Source organism: Sinocyclocheilus anshuiensis, unplaced genomic scaffold (assembly GCF_001515605.1).
Source record: "Sinocyclocheilus anshuiensis isolate Anshui unplaced genomic scaffold, SAMN03320099.WGS_v1.1 scaffold1239, whole genome shotgun sequence".
Taxonomy (NCBI): Eukaryota; Metazoa; Chordata; class Actinopteri; order Cypriniformes; family Cyprinidae; genus Sinocyclocheilus; species Sinocyclocheilus anshuiensis.
Window position 1 is genome coordinate 118,374 of NW_015540949.1, and position 15,806 is coordinate 134,179.

Sequence of the window (15,806 nt, forward strand, 5' to 3'; positions counted from 1 at the left end):
GTTTACTGCCCAGAGCCGCACTACAGAAGACTAATTAGGCTGTCAGGGGACGCCAGCCCTCCCTTCCTCACTCTTGTGACAGCAATTAAAGGCAGAACAGGATGGCGGGGATAGCTTCCCTGCTCCCACAGGTGACAGCTATACGATGACACCTCACTGTTCCTCAGGTGCGTTCTGCCGCTGACAGATAAACCAGACGCAGCAGGACGGAAGGGTGCAAACACAGAGTGACATCTGTGAGGCTTTTTGTAGAGGCGGCTATTTGTAGAATCAGCCTCGCAATATGGCTCCCAGCTCGCCGTAATAACTGACACGCTCAACCCCACGTGAACGCCGAGCGGAAAACAGAGGTGCAATCTGACGAGACAATCTGGACAATCTCTTTCAATCTGCCCGAACTGCTCAACCTAATCACATTCAGATATGCCAAACATTCCCGGCTTGTTTTCAGTGCTCTCGGTTGGCAGGCACTTCATGTACGCTTCTATCTAACTATACTTATCTTGTAGCGATACTTCACCAGAGTCTTATTCCGCACAACGTGCATCTGCATGACAATGGGATGCTGTCTGATTGATGCAATTTACATGGGATCCCTGACCTGAAGCGGCACGTGTATTCATATTCTCTTTCGTCCTTGACAAGATGCTGGGGAGAGAAAGAGCGGGAACATTTGAAGATGAGATAGCGAGGTAGACAGGTTCCCTTCAACCCTGCATATTCAGTGACAAAGTAATCCTATCAGCCACCGGTTGCTATTTACACGGCTACTCCTCGATAAAAACCTCAGCGACCCGCGGTTTCTTTGTTATTCTCCGTCATCGTCCACTTTGCAGTGTTCAAAAGGAAATTGCTTCACGGAACACACTTTTCTGAATAAATTACAATGCGTGTAGCCTGAACCAATAGCATAATGCTGTCGATGTGGCTATCACAAAAATCCATATATTTTATGAGAACTCATGCTGGCTTTAATGTCTCCATACCGGCTCTGCCATCCCACGTCCCGCTGTGGGCAGCAAGAGGCAGGTCATTTAATAGCGCAGAGAGGGTGTGGGAAAGAATGGACCCGCAGAGAACCTCAAACTGTGCTAAAAAACTGATCTATACTACCCGTGAAGAAATAAGTAATGGCATCTATTCGGTAACTCTCGCTCTTGCTCTCTCTCTTTCTTGTTCAGTTTTCAGTTTCAAAGTACTTTACTGGCATTATGATTCTGCATATTATAGCATTAATGCACATTTAAAAAAATTCTAAAATAAAAATCAATTATATAAAATAAAAAAAAATCTATAAAATATTAAATAAAAAAATACAGAAATAAATATTCAATAAATAAAAATACAAATAACATTAAATAAATGTTTTGAAATAAATAAATGTATTTTAAACCATTCTAATAAATAAAATACAAATTATTTAACTAAATCCTAATTTAAAATATAAAATAAATGTATTAAAACAACTAATAAAACTTTTATCAAATAAAATTAATACAAATAAAATGCATAATTAATGTATTAAAATATAATCATCTTTAACTGTGACTTAAGTGTTCAAACGGTTTGTTTGAAAATGAATGAACTAGTTGGAATGGTGATTCTGCTATTTTCCTGTTTATCACTGTGAAGTTTAGAATGTGTAAGCACTACAGAAATAAAGGTGACTTGACTAGAACAAGCAGTAATCTCCACTCTTTGTGTGTGTCTTAAGGAACATATGATTCAGTTTGAATGATTCATGTAAGTGGATAGAGGAGAAAAAGGTTTGTGAAGACCTCACTTTCTGACCTCATTTACAGTTGTCCAGCATCATAAACCAAAATAACAAATGAATAAATGTCCCTCTGCATCCCTGCCACAATAGTGAGAAAAAGAAATGATTAAAAGACACTGTAACTGGGCAGTCATCTGCACAACAAACAAACTGAACGCAATGCACATTGCGTAATCAAAAGATTGGTTTTATTTCTCTGCGATCAGTAGTTTATTAATACATTTTTATATTTGCAGGAATCTTACAGAAATGGAGATGGATGAGGCGTTTGGGCCTCAAACACAGGAAATGCTCTGGAAAGGTTCAGAATGTTCCAGACCACGGGTCTTTGTGCCAACAACAACCAAGATCAGAAGAAAATATTGGTCAGTTTTATATGTGGGTGAGTATAACTGTAATCAGCAGGCTTCAATGACATTTGCAGACTTCAAAGTTTTGAGCGCATCGGGCAGAGCTAATGGTTGTCCCTAAGATCAGTGTGTTGGCCATATCTATTAGCATAAATTTATTAGAGCAATAAACCACAAGACACCATGTGATGCACTGATTTTACTATGGTAAAGGGGTGTTGTTAGGCACGATTGTAACTTTTAGCTTAGCTAAGTGGTTTTACAAATGAGCAATATAATAATATAGGAAACAATATTCAATCAATATTTAAATATAAAAATGTTAAATAAATATTATTGTATTCATATTGTATTATAATTCACAAATATTATTAATAAAAAATACACTACCGTTTAAAAGTTTGGGGTCAGTAAGATTTCTTTTAAAATAAACAAATATTTTATTCAGAAAGAATTAATTAAATTGGTCAAAAGTGACAGGAAAGATTTATATTTTTTTCTATTTATCTAACGTTATTTTCTAATTTTTTTCTATTTTATCTAATGTTCTTTTGAATTGTCTACTCATCAAAGAAACAAAATGATCACAGTTTCCATAAAAAATATTAAGCAGCACAACATTGATAATAATAAGAAATGTTTCTTGAGCACCAAATTAGTGTATTAGAATGATTTCTAAAGGATCATGTGACACTGAAGACTGGAGCAATGGCTGCTGAAAATTCAGCTTTCCCATCACAGAAATAAATTACATTTAAAATATATTAAAATAGAATAATAATAATATTTCAGAACATTACTGTTTTACTGTATTTTTAATCAAATAAATGCTTCCTTGGTGAGCATAAGATTCTTCTTTTAAAAACATTAAAACATCTTACCCACCCAATTTATAAAAATTAGGCATCAAAAAGTTTATTAGCCTAGTTAAAAGTTGTTTTTGGCAAATGTAGCAAATACATTTTCAGATCAAGATCAATCTAGAATTGAACAGATGTGCGGTCACAGAGTGCAAATCAACTTCACATGCAACTCATCCGATCAGGTTTCTTTAATGAGCCACATTACATATTCCTACAGACTTTTTGTCAAAATCAATTTACTTAGTGCATTCATTAGTACAAGGTTTGAAGCTTCCTCTTAGCATTATACCATCTCAGTCGTTTCCTTCTGCCATTAAAGTCAAGTGTTTCAATTAAACAGCACATCTTCCAAGTATGGCAGTCACTGGATCAGCCAGAATCTTCAAAAGCAAAATGTCAGCGTCCTCATACTCTTTGCTCTCAGTTGGTGTTCTGATTAGTCCTCCATTAGTTTATGGGTCAAAACACTAGTGACAGCCACGATCAATCTCACTTCTTTCAGAATCTTTTAATGCTTGGTGTGTGGTTGATTAGCAATTAGGTGATTAGACTTTAGGGGTGCAGTAATAAGGCCTTTGACTTTACGGCTCTATATCATTGTCGATGGCATTGAACTTACATTACAGGGACATCTCTGGGGCTACATAAAACACTTCTCCATCACACTCCTATGTCACTGCACGGCTACAAAGCACAAATAGCATTTCTGCCCAATCTAACAGAAGATAGCCTTAAATTGCTTGTAAAATATGGCATGAAAATGTGAATATGATGGAAACACACATTTGTAGCGCAACAGATTCTCAGGCATAACAAAAAGCATTTGTAATGTTTCATATGAGTAATTTATTAAAATATATTCAAATGAACTTTTGCTGTATAATTATAATACAAAAAATATTGCTAGAAGCTAAGGAAAATAATGGAAAAATATATGATTAACAAAAAATAAATAAAATCTAAATAAAATAATAATAAAATAAAATAAAACAAAAAGCTAAAATAAAAAACAAATGCCGAGCATGACCTCAATTATACACTTTGAGCATCAAATGCACCCATGACCCAAACATTTTCATATGTTTATACCCATTAATGCCGCTTTCTGTGAACCTATTTATGTGTAAAATACAATTTGAATGTTTTAATGTTAATATTTTAACCTAATAAAAGCATTGAACTTTTAATGGGCCTTTATCAGGATCTGTGGTTTACAAAGCAGAGAGCTAATGCATTTGGAGGAGGAGAAATGAAATGTACATACAATGGCCTCCGCTGGATCCATTTAAGGAATCCTTGGTGTTGCTGGATAAAAAATGTGTGCTGTTGTTCTGTCATTAACTTGTCCATCCCTCTCTTTAGTTGTTCTCATTCTGCTAATGCTTTCAGCAGACCGTGACCCATCCAACCCCGCTATCCGAGCACAAACAGCACTGCGCTCATTTTCACAACTAAGCGCAACTCTTTAGATCAGCACTGTGGTGGGCGAGAGTTTAACCTATCATCACCTTTTCAAAAAATCTGACTGAATAATAAAGTATAAGCCTATAACACAACTCATACATCCTGATGAGTGTGAGTTTAATGCACTAACACTTATGCTAACTGCAAAATGCAAACTCATCAGCTTCTGCCTAGCCAATAAAAAGTTAATATGGCAAATAATGTTGCCAAGCTCTCATTATTAAAGCCGTTTTAAAGCACATCCATGTTTAATGAAAATTGTATTGCTCAAATGATGCTCTTTCAAAGCACAAGGCTCTTTTAATCATTGTATCAACTTTGTCTAAGATTTTTTTCAATTAAAATAGAAATAGACACAAATAAGACTAGTGTTGACATATACTGTAAGACTACCCCAGCTAACAAAATATGTTCTAAGAATGTTATGCCAATGTTCCCCTTTAGTAGAAAGAAAGAAAGAAAGAAAGAAAGAAAGAAAGAAAGAAAGAAAAAGAAAGAAAGAAAGAACATTAAGGGAACATTACTTTTAAATGTTACTACTTAGTACTTTTTGCTTTTGTGCTAAATGTTGCCAACATTATTACAGACTAGATAACTTTGAAAAAATGTTCTATTACATGACGGGAAGAAATTAAAGTTTGTTTATAATTTTAAGAGAACCTTGGCAGAACATTAGCCAAAGTTCTGAGAATGTTCCCGGTTAGCTGGGATGAAGTGTTGGAAGATTTTGTTGAAATCAGGGCAAATCTGAACAAAGACTGGGACATTGTTGAGATATCATCTGAAACTCTAGATTAGATATTTTTTAAGTCAGGAGGAAAAAAGGAATTCAGAAAAACACTAAATTTGCTCTTCTACACTTAAAAATAAATTGGGGTTGTAGTGATGCACTAAAAGGGGTCATTTCTAAAAGAACCATTTTTTTTCTTATTGTGAAGAATATTTTAATAATCAGAAGAACCTTTTTCCATTATAAAGATCCTTTGTGCAATGGAACGGTGCAATCTTAAAGTTTCTTCACTGAACCACTGATGCCAGTAAAGAACCGTTGTTTTTTTAAGAGTGTGATTACTATTTAGGAGGAACAATGAGACATTAAACAGGTCTCATTTCTGATTTTCTTGCCTACAGATTTGATCAAAACTTTAACTTGATAAATGGACTTTGCAACAATGAAATGCTGAGGGTGAGCTGGACTCTATTTATGAACCTCAAGCTTTAGATGGAGTTTCTTTCAGGTGCATAGAGGTTGGAGAGAGCATGTGCAGACAGGCAGGGTGCCAGCTTCACCTGCTCCCTTTTCCTCTGCAGCAGCTGCCAGATGGGCTGTTGGTAGGATGTGGTTCTACAAGCAGGAGATCTGTAATCCGTGGAGACTGACAGTGGTTGATTGTGAATGACTAGAAGCATGACAGAAGAGAAATGCAGGAGATATTCATTCAAGCGGAAGCTAAGAAAAACATTATGCTATCCAGGACCTCTTGAGAGACTCTTGGCATTTGATTAGCCAAAAAGGTGGAGTATGAGGCAGTGTAGCATGACTAAACAGCCAGGACATGTAATGTTGGTGGTAATAACAGTTGCACTTTATGCTGATTAGATGCCACTGTTTCAAAATGAAACCCATGTTGCCTCAGGCTGTTACTCACCATGATACTATTTAACTAATTCTCTTCATCATTTATTCGTTCTTCATTTGGCAGACAGACAGTGCTCGGCTAACCCCCTTGTCTGATTCTGAACGGTGAATTCACAAGTTGGTTGCACCTCCAAAATATAGAAATATATAATATATATACAATATATATTATATATAATATAATATATATAGAAATTATGAGCATCAATTTTATATTATGTATTTACATTATTACAATTTTAAATTGTAGCATATATTCATATATTTTAAAATATAATTTATTCCAGTGATGGTGGCAAAAAAGTGGCAAAGATTTTCAGCAGCTATTATTCCAGTCTCCAGTGTCACATGATATTTCAGAACTCATTCTAATAAGCTGATTGGTGCTGCTTAATAATTTTGTGAAAAGTACATATAATTTGAAGTACACAATTTTGTGAAGAGATACATTTTGTTCAGGATTATTCATTCAAGAGAAAGTCTAAAATGGCCTTTATTTTATCTAGACATGTTTTGTAACATTATAAATGTCTTTACTATAAAGTTTGATCAATTTAATGCATTCTTGCTAAACTAAAGTATTACTTTCTTTAAAAAAAAAAAAATAAAATCTTTTAATGACAATATATATAGCAAAGTATTCAATATAAATTGTTTATAAATTACACATGATAAACAACTTTGTATTATTAATATTATTAATATAATTTATAAAAATTAGTATAATAATATTTTGATTTTTGAAATACTACTTTGCATGCTTGTAAAGCATTTATTAAACTTAGTAATTTCAACATTTACTAATACATTATTAGTTATACATTATTATTAATAACTGTATTATTACTAATACATTATTGATCAGAAGTTTTGTCTGTTAACATTATTTCATGGACCTGAACTAGCACGAATTAACAATGAATAGCTGTATTTTATGATCTAATTTTAATAAAGATGAACAAATACTATAACAAATGTATTGCTCATTGTTATTTAATGTTAGTTAATACATTACTAATGGAAACTTATTGTAAAGTCCTACCCACATATTTAAGCTAGCTACTATTTTTTTGTGACGTGACATGTGACATGTGGCCAAGTATGGTGACCCATACTCGGAATTAGTGCTCTGCATTTATCCCATCCAAAGTGCACACACACAGCAGTGAACACACACACACACACACACACCGTGAACACACACCCGGAGCAGTGGGCAGACATTTTTTGCTGCGGCGCCCGGGGAGCAGCTGGGGGTTCAGTGCCTTGCTCAAGGGCACCTCAGTCGTGGTATTGAAGGTGGAGAGAGCGCTGTACATTCACTCCCCCCACCTACAATCCCTGCCGGTACGAGACTCGAACCCGCAACCTTTGGGTTACGAGTCCGACTCTTTAACCATTAGGCCACGACTTCCCCACTTGTCATCCACTTTTCAAGCAGTCTCACGAATCTCTTAGAATCCTACTTGTTCTGTGTCTTTAGTTTTGCTGATCACCGAAGCTCCATACTAATGAGAACATTCCATACAAAAAAACAAGAATATAGCAGACTTCATCTGGCTCATGAGAAATCAGTTGTATTTATGAGAGCAGAGCTCTTATCTTGACTGCATAGTCATTATGTGCATAAAAATATAAAAATTATGTAGCCAGGCTCTTGTTGTTCACTGTTAGCTTCTGTTTATAGTCACACTGCAGATGGGGAACTGCCAAACCTGCACTAATTCTACCAGTGTAATTCGGAGTGGAAAGCAGAACCACAAATCAGGGTGACAGCAACATTCAGCAGCAGCTCTGTAAAAGGTCCTCGCTGCCTCGCTAAGGACAATCGGCTGAGATGTGGTAAATTGCGTCTCTTGAAACAGCCTGAATTAAAGGAAGCTGGCAGTGCTTTAAGGCTCAAATTACTTCATTACTCACTATAGATATCGGACGAAGACTTTGCTAGAGGAGGGAAAGAGGGAGTCCAAGATTAAGGAGCTCAGTTGAGAGTTAGACAGGCTGAAAAAAGCATACACTTTCTCTGTGTTAAGAAAGTGGCTTGGATGCAGATTAGGCTTATTTCTGGACTAAAAATATTCTCAGAGCAAAATTATACTTGACTGTGTCATTTAGAATAAGGACAGAATTAATACATGACTAGAAAACCAGCCTTCGTTATATACCCTTGCTGATAATTGGGCTTTCATCTCAAGCTCTGTGGTCATGACATTCTGCAGTTCTGTAAATTAGTCATTTTACAAAATACATTCTGCGTATACGTTTACATACCCCTTGCATAAGTTTATAAGATATATAATATTATAATTTGAGTTTTTCTGTTAATATCCAACTTTGCAACTCTAGATAATCTGGACTCGTACACAATTATCAGAGGTCACTAATTTTCAAGAAAGCAACACTATGGAATTAGATTTGTGTCAATAAAAATGAACAAAATGTTTTCTAGAAACTAACAAAAATATAGAGTGAGTAAGAAGAAAACCATTCCGAGAATGAAAACAATTAACTAAATAACAAAAAAATTAACTGAACGAAATTAAATGTTACTTTTTATAGTTTTTTGTTTCATTCATTTTTATTGGCACAAATCTAGTTCCATACATCACAAGATGTTAATTACCAAGGATTTGCAATCTTTTTAATAAAATATATTGTGTAAATTAAATATTTTTTTTTGCCTGAAATATATGCAGATATATGCTATGCAGCTCTTTCAGGGCAAATATAAAATATATATAATTTTATGATCTTGCTTTTTGCTAAACATCTTGCAGATTATGCAAGGGGTAAGTAAACTTAGAGTAAAAATTGTATGTAAACTTATTCCTCACAACATGATGAGGCAGTAATTACTATTTTAGGACCTCTCAAACTGTGCCTGGAGTGGCCATAAGTCTTCGCACATTAAAACACACATGACAAACAGTATGAATGTGACTGTCTCGGCTCTGTTTGGAAAGAACTCTACACTTTATATAGAGCTGTAAATGTGGAAGCACATAAACACAAACTTGCTAAGCCTGGAGCAATCGATGTTAATAAAAAAACAGAGAACTCTCTTCTAGACTCGGCCTCAGATTTATACAGCCCATTCGTCCACCCCCTCTCCTCTCTCTGTGTCTGTCTTGCCCTCTCTTTCTCCATCTCACTATTTTTTTCACAGTCGGGTCCCATTAGAGAGCTTGTTCGTGCATTGGCGTAGCCTCAGGCCAGCCAATAAATGACTTAAAATAATAAGGAACAAATGTTCTTGCGCCAAGGTTTTGTTAGATGGCTCGAGGAAGAGGTAAAGGTGCAGACACAAAGTCCCTGAATAAGCTTTGAACTTTCATGCACATTCGTTTATATTGTCAAAGTCTTATGCAATAATTCAAAGTGCACAAAAGATTCACACATTAATATGCTTAGTTATAAAATTGTTTTTTTCCCCTCTTGTAAAGCAGAAAATATCTGCTAACCAGATTCAGAATCTGTCAACAAAGCCGGTGGTTGCTGTCAGGCCACTGCGGTGATGCACATGTCCAAATCTTCCCACATTGTAAAGATTTGTTTTCACAACCAGAACACGAATTTCCAGCAGTAGTAGCACTTGTGTCCCTAAAGTCTGTCAGAATGATAGAAATGTTTCGTTAAATTTATATTCAAGAGCAACAATGTTTCCAGTGAAAGACACTGGAGAGACATTTGCTACGCTGAGGACTTCAAATACCCTACAGTTGGAATTCAGAAAAATAAGAAAATTGAATAGTCATTTATCAGAAAGTTTTCCTGGTGAAAGCCGGTCCCTATAGTGTGCTGAACAGATTCAACTTGTTTGACTCGAGGAAAGTCATCGGAAAGGATTGTCATAAGTTGGTCATTTCATAAGCAGGATCATATGGAAATAAACAGCCTGGTATTCCCGCTAGCTGTGGAATGCTAATGCAGGAAGAGTGAAAAGAATCACTTGTCTTGTCAATAATGAGTCAAACAAGACCTAAATCTGAACCTAAACATCACCTATTCTCCTGTGTTTCACACATTTCCGAGAAATCTGAATATTGTACAACAAGCTTGAGCATGATTTTAATAATGTTATAGAGTTGACACAGACATTCCTTCACTCACCTCAGAACAGATGTGTGGTCTTTTCAATTCAAACGTGCACTTCACCTACGCGTGGTTACACAAATATGCAAAAATTAATTTAATAATTTAATAGTTATTGGTTTTATCAGCATTGTGGTCAACACAACAGATTAATTGGTGCTTTGTAAATTCCTACTCTTTTATTCAGGGTCCAGAATTAACACTCGTCGAAGCATCAAATGGGAGGGAAGCAAATAAAATGGCCAGCTGGCTGAAAACTTATTCTAGTCATTGCCTTGAGAAGCAAAGTTTTTAAAACTTTTTTAAACTCCAGTCCTCAAGGTGGCGACACATTCTTATCATTAGACCACCAAAATGAACAGATATTTCTTCATGAAACAACAAATGGCAGTTTCTTGTCAGGTACGGTAAGATATATTTATACAGTAGATAGCAAATTTTCTTAATCCACTCACCACTGGTATTTGTCAATTTTTGGCAAAATTACTTTTGCACCCTGCTTACTTATCTATATGTATGAGTAGTTACAGTCTTGCTTTTCTCATCTCTTTTTATTCAGCTTATTTATTACTTGAATTATTATTTACTTTGTAGGAGCACCAATCATGTGTAGCAAATTCTCCACTTCACTTCACCTTATCTGTATCTCTATCTGCCAATCTGTTTATTACTTGCAACCTTCATAAAAATAAATAAACATCAAATTTAATAAGAAAAAATAGGATGCGTGAAACTCATCAGCAAGATCTGAAATCATTTTAGCAGTAGTGTGTAGTCAGCATGTATGCTACTTGCTCAGTTGAGTTCATCTCATATTTTCTCATTCAGCAAATCCCATTGCTGCATAATGAAAACACACACATTTATTAGTTTGATTCAGGGCAAGCAAAGCGGTTGGTATCACAAAAACAACTGAAAAAAATAAATGAAGTTGAGTTGTACTCATGTCATGCTGCATGCTAACACAAGAAAGAGACTGCATGTGTGGTTTCAACCCAGAGAACAGAAGACGCCAGAGAACCGCCATCTGGGCCCAACAAAGAACTGTCATAAACGGCCCGGGAGATCCATGAGAATGAACAACCCAGCCATCTTCCACTAACACAGCCTGTTTTCAACTTTTTTACGCTTTGAACAGGGGAATGCGGGAAGGAGGTTGTTAGTGGCAAAGTTTTTTTTTTTTTTTTGCATTCGCACCATTGCACAACCCTCCATCTTTTGATGCTTGTATTTATGGACTGTGTCATACTGTGTCAGTAATGAATGAATATTTAACTGCCAGTTCAGATTTCAGTTCAATTATACTCATCCTGAATGTTGCCTAGGAGATCCTGATCAAAAACATAGCAGAATAATGCTGCAGAATTGTAATTCATCAGTAGGAGATTTATCGGAGTGGTTGTAACGCCTTTTGCTTTAACATCTGTAACACACTTTAACATGAATAAACTTTGATAGAATTTCCCCACATTTGTCTGGCACAAATTTTTCCATTGATTTGGAAAGTACAACTCACCCATAAACCATATAAATTAATGTCAAGTACAAAAAGTGCTGCTTTTTTTTTTACAACCAACCCCTCTACGAGGGAGAACTGTAGCAGTATGTGGGTTGTGGGATGTAACACTGCTAAAAACATGCACATCAGGTTAAATTTAAAACATTCATTTATTTTGTTGAACAAATGACCGTTCAAAATTATTTTTAAATATCAGACCATATCAAACCCCACCAATTTAATTTTAAGCATTTTAAATAAAAATGTAAGAAAAAAAGGAAAAATAAGTATGAAGTTGTAAAAGCAATTGAATATATATATGACCCTGGATCACAAAACCAGTCATAAGGGTCAATTTTGTGAAATTGAGATTTATACAACATCTGAAAGCTAAATAAATAAGATTTCCATTGATGTATGGTTTGTTATGATAGGACAATATTTGGAAATATATTTATATATGATATAATTTATATGAATATAAATGTATACATGCAAATACATGTAAATAGTTTCTAATTATATGCTGTATGTGTGTATCTTTATATGTACATAATAAATACACACAGTACACACACATATATTATGTAAACAAAAACTTATGATACAACTATTTGAATATCTGGAATTTGAGGGGGCAAAAAAAATCTAAATATTGAGAAAATCGCCTTTAAAGTTGTCCAAATTAAGTTCTTAGCAATGCATATTACTAATCAAAAATGAAGTTTTTATATATTCACGGTAGGAAATTTACAAAATATCTTCATGGAACATGATCTTTACTTTGGCATAGAAGAAAAATCTATAATTTTGACCTGTACAATGTATTGTTGGCTATTGCTACAAATACACCTGTGCTACTTAAGACTGGTTTTGTGGTCCAGGGTCACACGCATACTGTATATATAATATTATATATAATTAGTGCTGTCAAACGATTAATCGCGATTAATCGCATCCAAAATAAAAGTTTTTGTTTACATAATATATGTGTGTGTACTGTGCATATTTATTATGTATATATAAATACACACACATGCATGTATATATTTAAGAAAAATATGTTATGTTTATATATTAAATATATTTATATATGATATAATTTATATGAATATAAATGTATACATGCAAATACATGTAAATAGTTTCTAATTATATGCTGTATGTGTGTATCTTTATATGTACATAATAAATACACACAGTACACACACATATATTATGTAAACAAAAACTTATTTTGGATGTGATTAATCGCGATTAATCGTTTGACAGCACTAATATTTGTATGTTTTACAAGTCAATACAATTTCAGTCTTTCTACTTCAAAATGTCATGTTTAATTCAATGTGTTACTAAAGTAAAAAAAAGAATAGTATCTGCTTAACATTACATATTATATTTTATAAATAATTTTGTTTCTTCTCGTATTTATCAGTAGTGTACACTAAAGTGGTTTGTCTTACATTTTCTGTTATTTATTTCATGTTTATTATGTGATTTTAGTGTCATTACCTTCTCCAGTGCTTTGTCTTTGTGTTTGACCCTGTGCACATCTTTATGAGTATTGGACATGTTTGATGCTCTTACGATGAACTCTGATTCATCAAGTGGCTTTCTATTATGCCACCTGATTTTTATGGTGGTTATTGCACCAGTTTAAATTCTGTCTCTGCTTTGGCTCCCAGTGTCTTATTTACAGTATAAGCATATAAAACTTTCCGGGATGGACTTTCAAGTCAGATCTTGACATCCGCAAGAATGTAGGTCATGTAGCAGTCAGCATACGCATGCAAAAGTTTGTGTTGAGGTATGTGTGTGTGTGTGGTGTCTCAAGATACCCAGACAACTTAATCAGATTCTCCAGTCTGGATTTCCCATGCTGACTGTCCAGTATCTTTCAGCTGTCCGCAAGCTGTTTTAATGCATACACAATCAGACACTCTGGTGTGAGTCTTTTGGATACTAAGCTATTCGAGGCTGTGACCATGTCGAACGAGAGACAGCCGGTAAAAGCAACGCAGCAGAGTATCCACAGGTACTGCCAGCAGTAGAAGTGCGTGAATGCTGACAGAACAATGAATCCTGGTCAATCACTACTGAAACAGCCAAAACCATTCAGAGAAGACTCACCAGCCACCTCCGTATAAACCCGACATGTCACCAGGCAGTCTCGCTTCTATTGGACGTAAACTGACACCCAGCAACAGCTCCTGAGCCGAGACGGTTCCACCTTATTGCACAGCCTGTTTGATTTATGTTCTTTCAAACACTTTTTGGGTTTGATACATTTCTTTTCTCACACCCGACAGCTGACTGAAGGAGCGTTCCTCGAGAAACGTGTGCTGGGTGGGAGGTGTCGGCTTTCTTGCACAATGATGGAATTGGATAATTAAGTTTGATTATTGAGCCCAGACGAATTTGCGTGTTTATATTGTTATTACGAGCATTAAAATTACGACAGATCAGCTGTTTGCGAGCTGAACACCGGTGTGGCGCCCCACCGCTAAATCATTAGCAGGTTGTGACAGAACTGTTAATTAGGTTAATGAACACACATTTGAAATTAAGTGATCTGTTTTTTATTACTTCAGGGATGTTCATTTAATCTATCTATCTATCTATCTATCTATCTATCTATCTATCTATCTATCTATCGCTGTTAACACAATGCTCTACCACTGAGCCAAAGGAACATTTCAGCCCAGTTGTATTTAACCCAGCATTTTTTAGAGTGTGTCTATCTATATCTATATCTATCTATCTATCTATCTATCTATCTATCCATCCATACATCTATCTGTTATAGTCTGTAAGGACTATAAAACCTTCACATTTTTTAAACTAAGCATTCAGATGAGACTTTGTCAAGCCATCATTCAAACTGTATGTGCATTTAAGTCAAAGACTGTACACAAAAACTGTATTCGTTGAACGCACGTCGCCACCATTAAAATTTGTTGAAATGTATTATACTTTTTTCATTTACAATAAAACTAGTAGTGTTGCATGTACAAATATGATACTATTGCACAATTACAATAGAATATATAGTTTACAGGACCTTTACAGATTGAACGAAAACATAAAAATTCAAAAACAAACACGGATGTGCATTCTTTATTCATGATTTGGTAGAAGTAGAGTTACAAATTGTGCTGTAGAAAAGGCACATCATCTTGCTCCAACCAAAGTGATTTGAATGCAACTGACAAGATATTTACAATATTTACAACTCCTAGACTTCCCTTGTCTTTACAAACCTTACTTGGACATATTGCAATTACACGAATTGCTTTGAAATTTGCTTCATTTTAATGCTACTTCCTTAAATTAAAATTCAAACTTTGCAATTCTGCATCCTGCTCTCAACCTCAATTCAAATTGAGGAACTGAACTGGAATTTAAAAAGCAAAAATCATCAGTTCAATTCTGAATGGAGCACAAACCTGACCCTGAGAACGCTGCTTTTTTATCACCTCCAAATTGGGTTTCTGATTACAACCAGACCGATTTTTTTTTTTTTTTTATTGCAGCAGCTCATGTTGGATCATTATGTCCTGTACTTTCTCTGTACAAATATTGGCCTTAAAAGGACTGGATTTTATTCAGCTCAGTGTAAAAATAGGCATTAGTTTATTTATTTATTTATTAACTGATGTATTAAATCACTGCAATAACAATGTGAGCTGGAAAGCATTTTGGTACAGATTAGCTCGACAACATCACTGCAACATCCAAATGAAGTCATAATAGTGTTTAAAAATGCTAAAAAGAACAGTTTAAACCAGCCTAAGGTTATTTGCTGATTTTAGCAGATCTAAGATAGCTGGTCTTATAGCCTGGCCAGGCTGGTGTTATGCTGGTTTATTTTTGGTCACAAAACCCTTCTTGTTAACCTTGTTAAGCTGGTTTAAACTTTTTTTCCCCAGAAGGGAATTATCAATTCATGAGTGTCACGCAAGGAGGTTGCTCTTAGAGTTTCAGAAAAGTCAGGGGAAAGTCAAGAGGATTTATAGAAATAACTTCATAATCATAAAAGCCTTAATAAAATGGCTCAAATAGCAAGCTTTACAAATATAATTACAAACCTGGTTTAGCAGAACAGTAATGAACCAGCTTTTTT